We start from the raw sequence: 20,237 nt of genomic DNA, 5'->3' as shown, positions 1-20,237 counted from the left end.
CTTGAAAAGAAAAGCTAGGGAATAAGATGTCCATAGGGGGCTTTGAAAAGCCCCAAAGGTACAGTATAAACCTAGTTTCACATTGGCATCATAGGCCTATTCTCTAGGGTGCTATATGAAAAATTACTAATATTCCCCCTCCCACCAATCAAAATTCTCTTAGAATAAATAATCTCATTCATTTTGTATCTTCACTACCCCTAATATTTCTGATAATTTCTTTACCTCTGGTTCAAATCAGAACTTTTTCCTGAATCTAATCCATTAATTTAGCTATTTTTATAGTGATTAAGACCATGATATATAAATAGGAATCCTATATATTTAGCTTTGAATCATGGTTTTTGCCTTTCAGAAGCTATTACTTAACCTAGTAATAAGTAACAACACCTTTCTAGTTCTTAGTTACTATAAAATGGAAATAATAAAGCCACTTCTTAGGACTGTTATGAAGATTAAATGAAACAATGCATGTAAAGGGTGATAAAAGCAACAACAAAAAAATCTGCTCTGACCAAGTCAACTAAATTGTAGTGCCTTGGGAAATCTGGGATAAATCAGTAGTCATGTCTGCATGTCCTAGAAAACGTTATCATAAGACCATTTTTACTTAGAAGCAGATGTGATGGCATCATAAAGTCATAAAACAACCTAGAATGCTTCTGTAACCCTTGCACCAGATCCCTGAATGTGGGATGTTACATAGTAACAATCCCAACCCTGTATGTGATGTACAACCAATAGAAAAATTGATGTAATGCTAAGGTAGGGCTGTCCCCTCTCTCTCTCCTTTGATTCTTTCCCCTTCTTGTGATCACAAAATGCTAAGCTCTCATGGCTCTCATCGGAATGCATTTCTCAGGGCAACTGTACCTATGCATGTCCCCAGTTGTAACTGTCATATTGGCTCAATAAATCCTATGCTTTTTATGTTCGGCCTCCGTTTCTTTTAGATCAACAAGGGCTTGGGCTGGCCCGGTGGCGCACTGCTATAGTGCGCCGCTTGGGAAGCGCGGTGGCGCTCCCGCCGAGGGTTCGGATCCCACATACAGACCGGCTGCTCACTGGCTGAGTGAGGGGCGGGAGCAACACCGAGGGTTGCGATCCCGTGGCTGGTCCCGGTCCGGTACGGGCGCGACACTGAGAGTTGCGATCCATTGCCGGGCACGAAAAAAGACAAAAAGAAAAAAAAAAAAAAAAAAAAACAAAAAACTTAGATCAACAAGGGCTTGATTCAGTATCTGATGCATGGTAAGGGCTCAAATGGTAGCTGCTATTATTTTTATTATGTCTACTTACACATCCCCAAATACCCTCAAAATCATACTCCCTCAAACCACAAACTTGCTATTTGTTTTCCTTACTGTAGAACACTCTTGTTATTTTTTCCAAAATATTTGCTGTCTCTCCCTAGGATAAGATTATTCCCACTCCAGTGATGCCAGATTTGGCATGTGTCTCGTGTTGGCCAATAAAATGAGAATAGAGGTCAGCATGTAGTTCACCATGATACCAGCAACATTCTATAAACTGGCTGGGTCTCAAGTGAAGATTATGTGGTGCACAGCTAGGACTAACCTGTGAAGGACATGCAATATGAGCAATAAACCTTTTGGTAAACTATTGAGATTAAGAGCTTGTTTGCTACCATAAAATAATCTTGCCTATCCTGACTGATAAGACTTATCTTAGTGAATGGCCTTGCCAGCCACCCAAATATTCAAAGAAAAAGCATGGGGAAATTTTTATCCTCTCAGTTTTATTCTATGAATTGTTCACCAATTCTGTCTCCTTGATATTTCTCAAATTGTGTATCAATATGACCTTAATTCGGGTTTCTGTTTTTTCATCTATTATTACAATATTTTCTCTTCCCAGCTTTGTTCTCCTTAAACATTTTAATCTGCATTAATAAGATTAATGTATTTTCTTAAATGCTTCAAATGCCTGACCATAACAATAAATACTTAAATAGTTCTTATTAAACATATAATAAATTCAAATTTTCTTAATCATTTTCATACTGCTTAAATACCAAATACACACAGATTATCACAGTAATAGCAAAATTTATTCCCAAATTCAACACAAAAGTATTAATGGCATGAGCTTGATTTACTCTATCATTTCCATACTTAAGTCAAAGAAACTCCAGGCCCAGAAGGTTTCACTGAACAAGTTCTACCAAACAGTTGATGAAGAAACAACTTAAGTTTAGACAAAATTAACCAGAGAATAGGGGCAAAAGGGAATACTCCCCAGTTTATGTTATGTAGCTAGCATATCTTTGATATCAAAACCCAGGATATTAGGAAAAAGCCAAATTATAGGCCAATCTCATTCATGAATGTAGACAAAAAATAAAAATCCTAGCAAAAATATTACCACTCCCAAATGTAGCAATATATAAAAATTGATAACTTGTATCACAATCAAGTTAGGTTTGTTCCAGAAATACAGTAGCAGTTAAACATTTGAAAATCAATGTAAATTACCATATTAAAATTTAAAGGAGAAATATTCTATGCTTATCTCAAGAGATGCAGAAAATGAAACTTTTTTGACACCCACTTAGAGTAAAAAATTCTTAGTACACAAGGAAAAGAAGGGAACTTCAATCCTTTGAAGAGTATCTATAAACATCTACGATAAACATCATACTTAACGACAATACGGTGAAAACTTTAAGACTGTTTTCTGAGCCTCTTTGAGACTAAGAATGAGTCTCAGAATGCCTAAGAGTTTTAGCAAGGTTGCTGGACATTAAATCAATACACAAAAATAAACTGTATTTCTATTTACCAGCAACAGAAAATGAAATTCCACACACACTCACAGTTTATAATAGTATATAAAAATCAAGTGCCCAAGAATAAATCTGAGAGAAGATATCAAAAGAAAAACACCACATGTCCTCGCTCATAAGTGGGAGCTAAAAAACAAACAAACAAAAAAAACCAAATGAAAAATGAAAGAAAGATACAATAATCACAATAATACACTAAACTTTCAAAAGGAGAGAACAGAACTAGAGGTTATCAGAGTTGGGAAAGGGGGAGGGGGAGAAAGGTAAGGGAGGAATTAGTACAGGGCTGCAAAAAATGATTACACTGTATAATATTTAATATGCTGATTATCCTGATTTAAGCATCACATATTGCACATAGGTACTGATATGCAACTCTGTACTCCAGAGACATGTACAATCAATTATGTTTCAATAAAAAGAAAACACGACAAATTACCTCTAAAAAAAAAGATGCTCAAAACCTTTATGTGAAAAATTATGAAACTTCATTCTGACATTAAAGACATACTTTTTTTTTTGGTGGCTGGCTGGGAAGGGGATGTGAACCCTTGACCCTGATTTTATCAGCACTGCACTCTAACCAACTGGACTAACCAGCCCAAGACCTAAATAAATGGATGAATATACTGACTTCAAGAATTGAGAGACTAAATATTATAAAAATTTTAATTCTCCCCTAAATTGATCTACAGATTCAAGGCAATCAAAATCAAAATCTCAGCAGGTCATGTGTGCATATGTGTGTGTGTATGTGTACTTATAAGTGAATTCTACCAGACTTTAAGTCTTGGTGTATTCTTGGCACAAGGATAATCAAACAGACCAATGGAACAGAATTAAGAATCCAGAAACAACCCCACAATAAAAGTTGCTTAATTTATGATAAAAGTATCACTACAGAACAATAGGAAAATGACAGTGTTTTCAAAATATGGTGCTGGGTGTGTATATATATATAGAGAGAAAAATAATCAAATTTGACCCATACTTGATACAACTCAATCCCAGTGGATTTTAGAATAAAATTTCAAAAATTAAAGCAAAACTATAGTTTTTAGAAGATAGTGTAGAAAATATTTTCATTGCCTCAGCATAGGTAATTTCTTAAATAAGAAACCACACTAACCCTAGAAGGAAAGAATTGGTAAATCTGGCCACATCAAAATTAATGACTTTATCAAAAGACACCAAAGAGAGAGAAAAGACAACCAGAATAAGAGAAAATATTCACCATATCTATGACTGACAAAGGGTTTGTGGCCAGATACATAGTAACAGCTTGATAAAAAAAAAAAAAAAAGCATTGTTTATAATAATCCCAAATTAGAAACCACCCAGATGTCTATCAAGAATAAAACAGACAAATGAATATATTGTGGCATATTCATACATGGAATCCTATAGAGCAATGAAAAAGAACAAATTTCAGATGCATACAACAATAAGTATTCATCCTTAATTGAAACAAAAACAATATTAAATAATATAGCAAGTCATAAAGAATGGTTATGAATAGTAACTATTCATAAAGAATAGTTACAGTGAAGTTTAGTTTATGTAAAGATAAGGAATAGGCAAAAATCACTATTATTGCTTAGTAAAGTATATAGATAAAACTATAAGGAAAAGTCATGAAGCAATTACTATAAAACTCTGGATAGTGGTAACCTCCAAAGACAGAGGGTGATGTGAGAGGAATACACGGGGGATTTCTAGAGTATCGGCACTATTCTGTCTCTTAGTTTGATTGATAGTTACAAGATTTGCGCTTTATAATCATATGTAATGCTATATACTTATTTTATGTACTTCTCTAAAAATATGTTATAGTTCACAATTTAAAACAATTTTTAAAAACAGTAAGCTGAGGGCATGTTCTGTTTGGCATACATTCATCACAGGGCCAATTATATTAACCATATTTTCTGTATTCTTTTTTAAAATTTATTTTATTATTATTTTTAATTGACACATAATAATTGTACATATTTATGGGATACAATGTGAAAATAGTATAAAGCTTCCTCAAAAAACTACAATTAGAGCTACCATATGATTCAGCAATCCCACTACTGGGTACATATCCAAAGGAAAGGAAATCAGTATGTTGAAGGGATATCTGCACTCCCATGTTTATTGCAGCACTATTCACAATAGCCAACCAAGAAACGGACTCAACCCAAGTGCCCACCAACAGGTGAATGCATAAAGAAAATATTTCTACAATGAATTATTCAGCCATAAAAAGAACTGAAATGCTGTCACTTGTGGTAACATAAATGAGCCTAGAGGATATTATGTTAAGTGAAATAAGCCAGGCACAGAAACATAGATACTGCATGTTCTCACTCACATTTTCTGTATTCTGGATGCTCTGACATTTGTGGCCTCACTGGCCAGAGAAAGACTGCCCCTCATAAGAATAGGTAATTCTTACAGATAACAAAGGGCTTGGCCAGAAGCACAAATCTCATATGCAAACCAACTAACCCCAAGTCTACAGCACCAACCACCTTATCTAATTCTCATGAATCAAGCCAATATTTCCCCTGATCTAAATCATCCCCAGGCCTAATATTGGGCAACTAGAGACCAACCCTACAATCCAAAGCCCATTGGAATTATTAAAACTAGCCAATCCTAAATTTTTTACTCTGCCCTGCTTTGCCATTCCTGTGAGAACACCAGTAAAAGCTTTGGCCTAGGCTTTCTCCTTGTTCTTGCTTCTGCCTCCTGACCAAAACCTGATGCTCCCCTGGTGACTCTGCCTGCACAGCGTAGTGTGCCTCCTTCTTTGGAAAATGTAAGTAATAAAAATCTTCTTTCAATGGCATTGGCTTCTCTGTATCATCTCCAAGTCACCTCAATAAATTAAAACCCCATGGGTACAAATGAGACAAGGTAAGTTACAAAAAAGTAATAAAAAAAGACTAGTGAAATGGAGACAATTCTGATAAAAAAGGTTGATAGGCAGGCTGAGTTTTTAAAGATCTTAACCAGAAGTTTAAATGCATTCAACCCTTTTGGAAAGTCAATGAGTAAAAATTAGAGAAGGTAAAGTTAAATTAGGAAAGCACTGAACTAAACAAGAAACCAAAATGTCTTAACTTTTCTTTTGATGGTGGCAGTGGTGAATACAGCTGGGCATTCCACTTGTGCTTGAAGCTCATATTCCCTAACGCTGATTTGGAGGTTCTAATGAGATATCACAAGCGCTCGTATATGCTCTACTTCTCTACCAGGAAAGGATATGATCTCAAATCAGGCACGATTGAGAATGCAAAAGGGTACAGCCACTTTGGAAGGAAGCGTGGTAGTATCTTATAAACAGTCTTACCAAACGATCCAGCAATCATGCTCCTAGGTATTTATCCATGAGTTGAAACTTATGTCCACCCAAAAATCTGCACATAAATGTTTAAAGTAGTTTTATTTATAATTGCCAAAAAGTGGAAGTAACCAAGGTGTCCTTTGATAGATGAACTGATAAACAAACTGGTACATACATATAATGGAGTACAACTCAATAATAAAAAAGAAAGGAGGGCTGAGTAGTTAGTTCAGTTGGTTACAGTGTGGTACCGATAACACCAAGGTCCAAGGTTCAATCACTGTACCAGCCAGCTCCCGAGGGGGGAAAAAAAAAATGAAATGAGCTATTAAGCCATGGAAAGAAACTGTCTAGACCATATTGCTAAGTGAGAGAAGCCAGTCTAAAAGGGTATGAATTCAACTATATGGAATTTTGGAAAAGATAACACTACAGAGAGACAGTAAAAAGATCAGTAGGTGCCAAGAGTTCAGGGAGAGTAAAGGAAGGATGTATAGGTAAAGCACAGTGGATTTTTAGAAGGGTAAAACTATTTTATATGATACTATAATGGTGATACATGACATTACGCAATTGTCAAAACCCACAGAACTGTCAACACCAAGATGAAGCCTAATATAAACTATGAACCTTGCTTAATAATGAATCAATATTAGTTCATTATTTGTAACAAATGTATCACACTAATATCAGATGTTAGGGAAACTGTGCAGAAGAGGCGGTATTGAGAACTCTCCGCTTAAATTTTTCTTGTAAACCTAAAACTGTTCTAAAAAGTCTACTAACGAAGAAAGGGGAGGGATTGGGGATTTCATAAACACAAAAAAGGTTTCAGATGCTGCCGGCCAAAATGAGTAAATGTCTAATACAGCTTCCCTAAAAGCAACACTAGTAGTGATGTCCAGAGGGAGTCCCTCTAGTATAATTCATAAGCTAAAAGACCCACTGTGTATAATATGATACGGTAGCAACTACGCTTGCTGTATAAATCCAGAAAATATTAATGAGGAGATAGTAATCTTAATAGCTAACTATAAGAAAATTTACTTGATTCAAAAGGTGGAACAGAAATCATCCCATATAGTATAATATGCCCAAGAAAGTCAAGACAAGGGACAAAATATCTGTTATACTGAATTTTTAACACCATGCTTGTGCACAACACTTACCATTGTCAGAAACTATCTTCTCGTTGTGGCTTTACTCCAGGCACCAATCAGGTGGTGTCCTATCTCCATAGACAAGCTCTTACTTGGCTTACCAATAAATTCTTAAACTAAGACAAAGAAATGTTCTGCTGTCAACTTTATCGTCCTCCCACCTCTGTTAACTATTTTTGTTTAGTTCCTTACATTGTACTACAGCTATCGGTCTACTCTCTTAGATTTACACCTTAGCATTCACCCTCCATAACCATTTTCCTAGTTTTCTGATCCACTGATATAATATAACTATCTCTATTGATTTAAATAGTTCCTTACATTGTACTACAGCTATCGGTCTACTCTCTTAGATTTACACCTTAGCATTCACACTCCATAACCATTTTCCTAGTTTTCTGATCCACTGATATAATATAACTATCTCTATTGATTTAAACTCCGACTGGCGTATCTACAGTGTCTTCAGAATTTTAAACATTTATTGAGTGTTTCAATTCAGATTCAGCAAACATTTACTGAACTCTTTCAGACTCATTTCACCTTCACAGCTATAACTACTCTAAGAAGATATTACCTCCATTTTATGGAAAAGCAAACATACTCAGAGAAGGTAAATAACTTGCCTTAGGTCACCCAAATCAGACTCAAATCTTTCCACTCATCTTCAGCTTTCTCCCTATCAAACTACATGGTACTCTGCTAGTTAGAAACCTGTTTTTTTACTCTACCAAAAAACCTGTCTTCTAGACCTACTGACCCCACCTGATCCTTTAAATCTTGCTCTAGTGGGTAGGTTCTTCTATTCCTAGATCCTTTCTCTATATCCATCTACACCACCACAGCTACTTGACAGCTATAGAATCCTCAAGATTTCAAGAAAACTCCACCAACGGAATCTTTCAGGGGAAGGAGAGAAATAAGTCTTGAGAGGGCATCATGGTGTTGTTTCAGCCTGCTGTCTTCCCCTTAAAAGAACATACAACTATATCAACTACATCAATGTACTGTACTAACTGCTTACTAGATTCTTTTATGAATTAGACTATCAACAACTTGAAACCAGTGGCTGGCCTGAGCAACAAACAACTAAAGACACTCTGAGAGACTCATAAAGTAAATGAATACCTGCCACATCTATTATTTCTGTAGGGAAAAAAATCTTAACAGACTCAAATTTGACCATGAAAAGCAAGTTAGTGAAATGAAGTTGCTGCTAAAAGCTATTTGAGCACATGTGAGAATTCAAAGTAGGACACAACACTTTTTTATGCCATGTTTACACAAAACAGAAAAATTTAGAACCCAAGCTAATTCCTACTGATTTTTCAACAGAAAAGTTAACAAAGTAGCCCCTTATCTTACATGCAAATCATAATCGTACACTATAGATGCTAAGTTTGTAAAGTAACAATAAAACTTTTTCTTTTAGTTTCTCAAGGGGGCAGTATGAGTAATGGTTAGGAGCACAAGTTTTGTTTGATCTTGAGCAAGTTATTTAGCCTCTCTGAAACTCAATTTGTTTCACCTGTACAATAAGGACAGGTGTCCTGTACAATAACAACCTGCTAAGATTGTTGAAAGAATTAAATGAGATCATAAAGTTCTCAGCACAATGTTTGTTACATAACGAGCACCCAAACTGTTCCTTCTCCTTCTCATTATCATTTGTTATGTCTTTAGTCTTTGTTTCTTAAACATATTTAAACATATTATGTTAAAATATCCACCATATAGGGTAGTTGTGAGAATTGCCTAGCACGTAATAGGAACTTATGAAAATCCATTATTCCCATCCCTTCATGATTACTGGGGAAATGAAGAGTCAGTGCAACCACAGAACTACATTTTTAAAGCCCTGGGTTGGGGAAAAACATATCAGCTTTTCAGGAATTCTGTATTTGCTTTTGGAAGTGGGGGAGGGGTTTGGTGAGAAGAGGACAGTGGGAAGAAACAGATAAAGTTTTATTATTATATAAGGTAGGCAGTCATTTAATTGCATAATTAAGCCATAATTTCACAATGACAAAGTAATCATTTATAACAGTCATTAAAATATCTGGTTAAATTTAGTTTAAAAAAAAACACTCAGAGACTAGTACATTGTTTGTCTAAAAGAAAACAAAAACAACTTTAGTGGCAACTAAATATACACAAAATAAACATGACCATTAATTAGCAAGACATTTTAGAAGAAACTTCAAAAAAAGTCTCATTTTATCCTCTTATAAAACCTGAACAACATTATGAACTGGAGTTTAAAACATGAATTAATAGGAATCCACTATTGTGAAGTTTAACTTTCAAATTTTTCATTCTTCTGAAAGAAACATATGTATACTAGACATAAGGAATTAAACATTTCAGTTTCCTTACCTGTTGTGTTCCATCTGCACTTACAATAGGAGCAGATAGAAGAGAAATATCACTACTTAAAATCTGAGTTGTGTCCAGTAGTGGTGGATGTTCTGCCATTATCAATAAGACATTAATATACTGGATAACCCTCCAACTCTGAAAGACAAAAATATATAGCCATTTGTGTGTATATCTTTAAAATACATTAAAATGTAATACATTCAAGATCTGTCTCATTCTTTAGCTTACAGAGATATTATTGTCAAAGAAAATTCTACAGCTCTGTTGACTACTTTTTTTCAGTCAACAGACCATTTAAGGAAATATATTTCTTACAACCTAGTCAACTGTCTATCAAAGTAGTCAGTAAACTAAGACATATTAAAGTAGCCTCTATTTAAATTTCATGTATGTCTGTCTTTCCCCCTCTCCCATCTCTATATAATATTTATTTAATTTAACCACCACTACTTAATTTAAACACGGGGATAGGCACTAAAATACAATGACTTGAGTGAGGAAACTCTACCACTGATACTTTGTTATGAGAAGAGAAAGTGATCACAAAGACTCAATCCTCCTCATCACCCTGTCTCTAGGAACTACACAGAAGAACTATGATTTTTCACTGATTCCTCAGACAAAGTAAAATGGTAGAAAGCTTTGCTCAGGACTAGGAAAAAAACTTTTAAGTTTTAAGTTCTTAAATTACTCCTTCATTTTGGTTTTACTATTCTTTTTTAAATGATACCTACTTTACAATAAACCAAAACACACATTTAGAAATATTTAAGCGTAGATATAGTATCACATATAAAAAGTAAAAGACTTGATGTAAGCAATATTAGTCTACCATCTATATACAACGTCAACCAAAAAAAGTCAGCATATTACAGTTCAAGATAAGCAAATTAAACAGTCATAAGTTTTATTGTATACTAAAAGGTAAAATAAACATTTTTGGATGCTTGCCACATACTACAGTTCAGTAATTAAGTGTCAAGATGTTTAACTTTTATAAGAGATTAAATTCATGTTTATTTTAAAATCTTGAATCTCTGCTGAAACTCTTACACAAGTTTATTTAACTTAAAAACTATTTCCCATTTACATATATAAAAACTTATAAGATTTTAAAAAACATTCAACATAGGTATCTACTTCAAGATTTTATACTTAAGACTACAGTATGGAACATTTTATATTACTTAACTGTCTCATAAAAATGCATGTCATTAAAACATTATGTGTTTATATATAAGGGAAAATATAACTTGTGGCATAATCTATATTGCTAAATTACTAAAAGTCCAGTAAAACCACTGAGTACTTTAAATCGAATCAAATAATTTCACACCATGCAATATACATTATGTAATATATATCATCCCCCCTCATCCTTGGGAGATATGTCCCTAGACCACCAGGGGGTGCCTGAAACCTTGGACTGTACCAAACCTGACTGCCATCAATTGGAACACATTTCTGTTCATGTCTTCTACCCGAAAGTTTAATGCCTTTCCCATCTTAACTCTGCATGTATCACTCCACTGTGGCTATAACTTTTATAGTCTGAGGTGCAACAGCAAAACTAGCACAAATTTCTTTTTTCTTCTTCACAATTTCAGGGATAAAAGATTCATTCTTACTGTAGACCTTAGCAACTTCAGGATATGATTTTTTTTCTTTCGTTATGAAAGTGAGAACTTTCACCTTTTACTTAAAGGAAGCACTTTATGGCTTCTTCTTGGCCTATCCGAATTGCCAGCATCACTACTCTTGTGTTTCAGGGCCATTATTAAGTAAAATAAGGGTTACTTGAACAGAAGCACTGTGATACCACAACAGTCTACCTGATACACAAGACAGCTACTAAGTGACTGATGGGCAGGTAGCACAGACAGTGTAGACATGCTGGACAAAGGGATGACTCACGTCCCAGCAATCATCACACTACTCAGAATGTTCTACAATCTAAAATTTATGACTTGTTTATTTCTGGAATTTTCCATTTAATATTTTCAGACCGTGGGTAACTGAAACTGCAGATAGCAAAACTGTGAATGAGAGGGACTACTGTACAGAGAATTATAAAATGGGAATGTATTATTTTCCCTCTTGCACATCACATAAATGATTATGTATGTACTTCTCTGTGTATATTATACTTCAATAAAATTATGCTTAAAAGTTAAAATGACCACATGATTACCTCAACTGATATAGAAAAGACATTTGACAAATTCAACACCCTTTCCTGATAAAAAAAACCCTCAACAAACTAGGAATAGAAGTAATAAGTTCTGATATTCTATTGCACAGTAGGGTGACTACAGTTAACAGTTAAGTTTTGTATATTACATAGTAGCTAGAGGAGAGGCTTTTGAATATTTTCACCACACAGAAATGGTAAATGCATGAGGTGACTGATACATTAACTACCCTGACACAATTATTATACAACACATATATATCAGAATACCAGACTGCACTCCATAAGTATGTACAATTACAATGTGTAAGTCAAAATAAAAAAATATTGATTTACAAAGCCAAAAAAAAAAAAAGTAGTAGTCTACCTGAACATAAAAAAGGCCATATATAAAAAACCCACAGTGAAGATCACATTCAGTGGTAAAAGACTGAAAGCTTTTTCTCTAAGATAAGGAACAAGGCAAGGATGTCCCTCTTTGCCACTTCTATTCAACATTGTGCTGGAAGTTCTAGCCAGAGCTTTTGGGTAAGAAAAAGAAAGAAAAGGCATCTAAATTGGAAAGGAGGAAGTAAAATTATCTCTGTTCCCAGATGACATAATCTTATATGTAGAAAACCCTGAAGATTCCACACAAAAAACTGCTACAACTAATAAATGAATTCAGCAAAGTTGCAGGATACAAAATCAACACACAAAAATCAACTGCGTTTCTATAAACTAACAACGAAAAATCTGAAAGAGAAATTAAGAAAGTAATTCCATTAACATCATAAAAAAGGAATAAAATACTTAAGAATAAATCTGACCAAGGAAGTGACTTTGATGCTGAAAATTACAAAACACTGCTGGAAGAAGTTAAAGACATAAATGGAAAGACATCCTATCCTATGTTCATGGATTGAAAGACTTCATATAGTTAAGATGTCCATACTACCCAAAGCAATCTAGACTCAGTGCAATCACTATCAAAATCCCCAAAGCTACTTTTTGTAAAAATAGAAAAATAAATCCTAAAATTCACATGGCATCTCAAAGGACCCCAAATGGACAAAACAATTTTGAAAGAGCACAAAGTTGGAGGACTCACATGTCCTGATTTCAAAATATATTACAAAGCCACAGTAATCAAAACAATGTGGTATTGGCATAAAGGAAAATCAATGGAAAATTTAGAACAATGGAACAGAACAGAGAGTCCAGAAAAAAACCCTCACATTTATGGTCAAATGATCTTTGACAAGAGTGCCAAAACCCCTTAATGGGGAAAGGACAGTCTATTCAACAAATAGTGTCTAGAAAACTGGATATCCACATGCAAAAGAATGAAATTGGATTCTTATACCATGTACAAAAATTAACTCAAAATGGATTAAAGATCTAGATTTAAGAACCAAAACAAAAAAACTCTTAGGAAAAAACATGGGGGGAAAATCTTCAGGACAATGGACTTTGCAATTATTTCTTGGATGTGACAGTGACAGCACACACAACAAAAGCAAAAATAAACAAGTGAGACTACACCAAACTTAGAAGTTTTTGTGCATCAGAGCATACAATTGACAGAATAAAAAGGCAACAACCTTTGGGACGGGAGAAATCACCTGCAAACTGTCTGCTATAACAAACACTGCAGACTAGGTGGCTTAAACAACAGACATTTATTTCTCACAGTTCTGGAGGCTGAAAAGTCAAAGATCAAGGTGCTGGCAGATTTGGTGAGAGCCCTGTTCCTGGCTTTCAGGTGGTTGTCTTCTCACTGTGTTCTCACATAAGGGAGAGAGAAAGCTCCGGTGTCTCTTTCTCCTCTGAGAGGAACACTAATCACATCATAGGGGCTCCAACCTCATGACCTCATCTAAGCCTAATCATACCCTAAAGGCCCTATCTCCTAATACCATCACATTGGGAATTAGGGCTTCAACCTATGAGTTTTGGGGAGGCACATTCAGTCCATAACATTCCACCACTGGCCCCCCAAAATTCATGTCATTCTCATTCTATCCCAACATCCCCAAATTTCTTAACACATTCCAGTATCAACTCTAAAGTCCAAAGTCCCATCTAAATTAAATCAAACACAGATAAAACACAAGGAATTATTCATCCTGAAGAAAAATTCCTCTCCAGCTTTGAACCTGTGAAACCAGGTAAGTTATGTTCTTACAAAATGAGGGGTCTCATTTTCCATGAACTTTTTGAAGTACATGTACAATGGTGGGACAGGCATAGGATAGACATTCCCATTCTAAAAGGGAGAAATCAGAAAAAAGAAAGTGGTAATAGGGTCCCAAGCAAGTCCAAAACCTATCAAGGCAAATACCATTAGATCTTAAGGCTTGAGAATAATCTTCCCTGGTTCAATGTCTGCTTTCCAGTCCTACTAGGGTTATGGCCTCACCTTCCAGATGCACTGGGATGGCAATATCACCCTCATGATTTGGTGGGGTGGCCCACCCCTTCCACTTGGTGGAGCCCTGTCCAAGCAGCTCTCAGTCAGAGCACTGCCCATGAGGCTTTGCTGGGTGGCAGTCCTGCCCTTTAAAACTGAGGTGGTCACTGGAAGCAGCCTGGGCTACTGAGCAGGGGCAGTGGTGGGGGGAGGGTGCTGAGGGCCTCAGTGGTGACCACCAGGCTGCTGCTGGAAGCACCCTAGGTACCTGAGCCAAGGCAGTGGGGGGCCAAGGACCTCAGCCACGCCCCGCCGACGTCCACATCCAGCTCAGCAATGACCACCAAACCACCAGCAGAAGTGCTCTGGGCTCTCAAGCTGGGGCAGTTGGGGCCCGAAGGCCTCAGCATCCACATCCAGCCCAGTGATGACCACCGAGTCACCACTGGAAGTGCCCCTGGGTTCCCAGCCAAGGCGGTGAGGGCCAAAGGCCTCAGCCATGTCCCCAACATCCACGTCCAGCCCAGTGATGACCACCAAGCTGCTGCCAGAAGCCCCCTGGGCTCCCCTGCCAGAATGAGAGGGGTGCCATGGGCCTTGACCATGACCCACCCTCCCTTCTTCCTCCTCTTCCCATCCTATTTTCTTTCCCTTTCCTCTCTCCCCCTCTCCCCAAGTGATCTGCAACAACATCCAACATCTTAGAATGAAAATAATAATAATAATAATAATAATAATAATAATAATAATAATAATAATAATAATAATAATAATAATAATAATAATAATAATAATAATAATAATAATAATAATAATAATAATAATAATAATAATAATAATAATAATAATAATAATAATAATAATAATAATAATAATAATAATAATAATAATAATAATAATAATAATAATAATAATAATAATAATAATAATAATAATAATAATAATAATAATAATAATAATAATAATAATAATAATAATAATAATAATAATAATAATAATAATAATAATAATAATAATAATAATAATAATAATAATAATAATAATAATAATAATAATAATAATAATAATAATAATAATAATAATAATAATAATAATAATAATAATAATAATAATAATAATAATAATAATAATGATAATAAGTAAATAAATTAATTAAAAAGAAAAAAATAATAAAAAAAATAATTTAAAAAAACAGGTAGAGGCAGCCTTGCCCCTGGACATGTGGTGGGAGTGAGTAGCAGCCCTCATGATCTCTGAATCACCAGTGGGGTCCTTCTTCCCTTTTCTTGAAGGATTATACATGTTTACAGCCTTCTGCCATTCCGTCACATGTTTTCTGTTAGTAGGCCCAGCTGGTATATTTCTGCTAGTATAATTCCATCTCTATTCCCAGCTTCAGTTGAGATGGCTGATTAGGTCCATAGTCACATCCACACTAATCTCCTTATTGAATGGTCAGTCAGCTACACCCTTGGAATTCTCTTTCAAACATGCTTTCTCATTTTTTGCAATATGGACAGGCTAAGAATTTTTCAAATCTTTAAGTTCTGGTTCCTTTTTGTTTAACAATTCTTTCCATTCATTTTTCTCATCTCACATTTTACTATAAGCAGTAAGGAGAAACCTAGCCACTCCTTTAACACTTTGCTTCTATTAGAAACTCCTTAGCTAAATATTCAATTTCACAGTTCACAAGTCTACCGTCTATAAAACAGTAGAACATAAACACAATTCAGCCAATTCCTTGTCACTCTGTAACAAGTATCACCCTTTTTCTCCACTGTCCAATAACATATTTCTCATTGCCATCTGAAACCTCATCAGAATGGCCTTTACTTTCCATGTTTCTACCAACATTCTGTTCATAATTATTTATGTGTCCTCTAAGAAGATGGAGGCTTTCTCTCCAGCTCTCTTCTTTGTGAGAGCTCACCATAGTTGGCGTTAGCAATCCCTTCAAGGAAATCTCAGCTTTTTTTAAAGCATGCACCTCAAAACTTTTTCGGCCTCTATTTATTACCCAGTTCCAAAACCACTTCTATATTTTTAGGTATTTATTACAGCAATACCCCATTTCTTGGTACCAATTACTGTCTTACTCAATTTGGGCTACTATAACAAAATACCATAGCCTGGGTGGCTTAAACAACAGGCATTATTTCTAAGTTCTGGAGGCTGAGAAGTCCAAGATCAGGGTGCCAGCATGGTTGGGTTCTTGGTGAGAGCCCTCTTTCTGGTTTTCAGATAGCCACCTTCTTGTTGTATCCTCACATGGTGGAGAATGAGCAAGCATTGGTCTCTTCCTTTTCTTACAAGGACACTAATACCATAATGGAGGCCCCACCCTCATGACCTCATCCAAACCAAATTATTTCCCAAAGGCCTCACCTCCAAATACCAACATGTTTGTTGGCATCAACATCTAATCTTCAGGGGACATAAACATTCAACTCATAGCACTATTAGATGTAGAAACAATACTATGTTTTCTCACTGTCACCACCATAATTTTGAATCTATTCTTGTTTCTGTACTCATGTATTTTCCTAGTTTTTCTTTTCTAACCTCGTCATTCATATCCATCCATTCTACCTAAATCTGTTCTATCCTAAGGTAGTTCGCTCATGATAATGAGCTTGGTCTGGGGTTTGAAACTTTGGCACTTCTTGTCTAAAAAGCATGTGGGAAAATGCAAAGCAGGATAACTCTTTGGATTACAGCCACAGCATAACTGAGGGACTCATAGGAAAAATATGAACATTTAAAAGATTGAGAAATCCAATGTTATCCTTCTGGTCTTTTTATGTGTCTAAACAATGATACTAAACATTACAGGACTCAATGGGCATATCTGAAATCATAAGATGATTATATGTTTCAAAGAGTTTTATTATCACATTTAACTTTAGAATTTAGGAGTACTTAAAAAATATACACATGAACAAAATATAAAGTAAAAATACCAAAATTAAAGTAGCAATTGTATCAAGATAGTGGGGTTACAGTAATTCTTTTCTTTTCTTCTACTTTCCAAGTCTTTTTATAATATGGATAAAGTTATACCACTTACATCAAAATTTTGATTTAAAAATTAACAGTCAGTCTTGAAGAGCTGTAGGCAACCACAAGATCACAGTTAGTTTATTAATCATCTAGCTACCCTTTCAGGGAAATTTTAATAAATTTTGCTTGAACTTAGACTTTATCCAAATTACTAATTCACCTCATGAACTGATATCCTAAAACGTTTTTTTCCAATTTAGACTCTTTCATTTCAACATTTGGATTTTTTTTTTTTATCTTCTAAACTTAACTATCTAGATTTAAAAAAGGATTTCAAATCACCTGTGAAATTCCCTGAGAAGAAAATCACAGGAATCACTCTGCAAAATCCTATCATTTCTTACCAGAAAACTAAAACAAATACTTCACAGATTTCATTTAACAATAAGAACAGGATATTAGATTTTATATATTTTTTCCAAGAGTAATTATTTGAATTACCCTCTTTGATGTTAACTAAACTGCAGAAAAATTAGCTATTAAAAATGCATGTAATTAGGAATGTGACATCATAGAGATGGTGGAATAGATGATCCCCGGTGTCACTCCTGCTCCCAACCTATCAATTTACAAACTATTAAAACACAAACACTACCATCTTGAAATCACTGGAGTTCAGGGGAAGAAGAGGAGAGATCCACAGAGGTTGTGACGGCATGAAAGGCAGTGGTGAAGAGGAGGAGGGACCATTCCAGCCATTTCAAGTCCCAGATGCTTCCGGGGCAAACGTGGTATCTAACAGGCAAGGAGAAGCTGCAGCACATGGAGCAGCTATTAGGAGACAGCAAAGCTGAAGCAGTGTCCTTTGTGTGAATTACTTGGGAGTATACAGGGGAGAAGGGTGTTTTGGAGTGCACCATTCCATCTCTCAGGCCAGCAAAACCACTAGCAATCTTCTCCTGGACCTGCATAGGAGTGAGGAGCCACAGACGATGGACAGAAGACAAGGAACCACTCAGAGGTTAGTGAGTCTTTGCTGGGGACTTTGGCATGGCCTGCCCCATGGGAAACATTTGGAATGCCAGGGTGGCAGGAGGCTAACCCACCAGGGTAGCATTGTGGTGCAGCACGAGCTGATATGCCTTCTGATCAGCATGTGTCACACAATGAGACTGGTCAGGGAAAGAGAACTGCAGGGGGCACCGTTTGTGGGAAATACTCAGTCCCAGGCCAGAATTTTCACAGACCAGTTGTGTCTGTGGTGATTCCACAAGACCCAGAAGTGACTAAAAGGTCTACAATTAAAATCTGATCTGCTCAAAAAGCTTTCCCCAGTTTGAGCAACAGCAGCAATATAGCTCAGGCACAGAGCTCAAGTTCCAGTCCCCAAAGGAAGTTTCCCCTAATTTGGGAATTAACCACAGGAGAGCAAATCAGTTCTGGTGCAGTGTTTAGGTAGTGGTGGTAGCTATTAATCCATCACTTAACAAAACAAAACCACAGACCAGAGATAAAACTCTGACACTAACCAGTAAGGGACTAATACCACCAAAGAACACCTATAAAACCTGGAAGAGGTAGCTGTCTGCTCAAATGCCCAGGAATCAATGTAAAGACACAAAGAATGAGAAAGAACAGGGAAATATGACACCACCAAAGGAAATAAACAAAGCACCAGCAATGGACCCAGAAGAACAGCAGATTTATGCAATGTGAGACAAGAGAATTCAGAATAAGCTTCTTAAGGATGTTCAGGAGTCACAAGAAAATACAAATAGAAAATTAAACGATATCAGGATAACGCTTCTGGAGCATAATGAGAAACCTGACAAAGGAATAGAATCAATTTTAAAAAGCGAAACAGAAATTGTAGAAATAAATAATATATTATCTGAAGTGGAAAACTCAATAGAAAGCTCCAAAAACAGACTTGATCAAACAGATGAAACAATGAGCTCAAAGACAGAACATATGAAATCCAATGAGAGGAGAAAAAAGAATAAGAAAAAAATGGAACAGAAATGTATCAATTATGGGACTCCTTCAAGCAAAATAACCTCCACATAATTGGTATACCCAAAGGAAACAAAAAAGGAAGAGACCCAGAAAGCATACTTGAGAAAATAATGACTAAAAATTTCCCAAGTATGTAGAAAATTGACAACATTTTCATTTATCTCCTGGAATTTTTTAATCTCCTTTTTGATTTTTTCTTTGACCCATTTGATCTTTAGAATGCCCTTGTATTTGTGGAAGCTCAGAGGTCATCAATAAAATTCAATCCAAAGAGGAACACTCCAAGACACATCATAATCAAATTATTAAAAACCAAAAACAAAGAATACTGAAAGTAGCAAGAGAAAAAACAAACAAACAAACAAAACCACATAACACTCAATAGAGCCCCAATATCTCTTTTAGTGGATTTCTCAGTAGAAACTCTACAGGCCAGAAGAGAATGGGATTATATACTCAAATGCTGAAGGAAAAAACTGTCAAAAAAGAATTCTGTATCCAGCAAAACTAACCCTTAAGTAAGAAACAGAAATAAAGTCTTTCCAAGACAAACAAAAGCTAAGGAAATTCATCAATACTAGAGCTGCCTTACAGGAAATGCTAAAGGAAGTTCTTCAATCTGAAAGAATATGCTGCTAAAGAGTAGCAAGAAAATATTTAAAGGTACAAAACTCACTAGTAAGTACACAGACAACCTCAGAATACTCCAATGTCATAAGGGTGGTGAATAAACCACTTATATCCTTTGGCATGAAGACTAAAGGACAAACTTAACAAGACAATAACAAATACAACTATATAAGAGATAGACAGGGGCCGGCCCGGTGGCGCACTGCTACAGTGCGCCGCTTGTGAGCGCGGTGGTGCTCCCGCCGAGGGTTTGGATCCCACATACAGACCGGTTCCCGCTCACTGGCTGAGCGAGGTGCGGGCGCAGCACCGAGGGTTGCGATACC

The 20,237-nt window shown here is 35.8% G+C and overlaps 1 long non-coding RNA gene across 1 annotated transcript in view; it reads right to left on the bottom strand.

The window, feature by feature from the left end:
• LOC103604314 overlaps nt 1-20,237 on the bottom strand; it is a 99,721-nt gene that overhangs the window by 55,674 nt on the left and 23,810 nt on the right. Inside the window, exon 2 of the long non-coding RNA XR_551700.1 lies at nt 9,677-9,814. This is a non-coding gene — a long non-coding RNA (uncharacterized LOC103604314). The remainder of the gene's footprint in view (nt 1-9,676; nt 9,815-20,237) is intronic.

Source organism: Galeopterus variegatus, unplaced genomic scaffold (genome assembly GCF_000696425.1).
Source record: "Galeopterus variegatus unplaced genomic scaffold, G_variegatus-3.0.2 Scaffold5082, whole genome shotgun sequence".
NCBI lineage: Eukaryota > Metazoa > Chordata > Mammalia > Dermoptera > Cynocephalidae > Galeopterus > Galeopterus variegatus.
The sequence above is the reverse complement of the archived record's forward strand: the minus strand, read 5'-3'. Positions and strand labels throughout refer to the sequence as shown.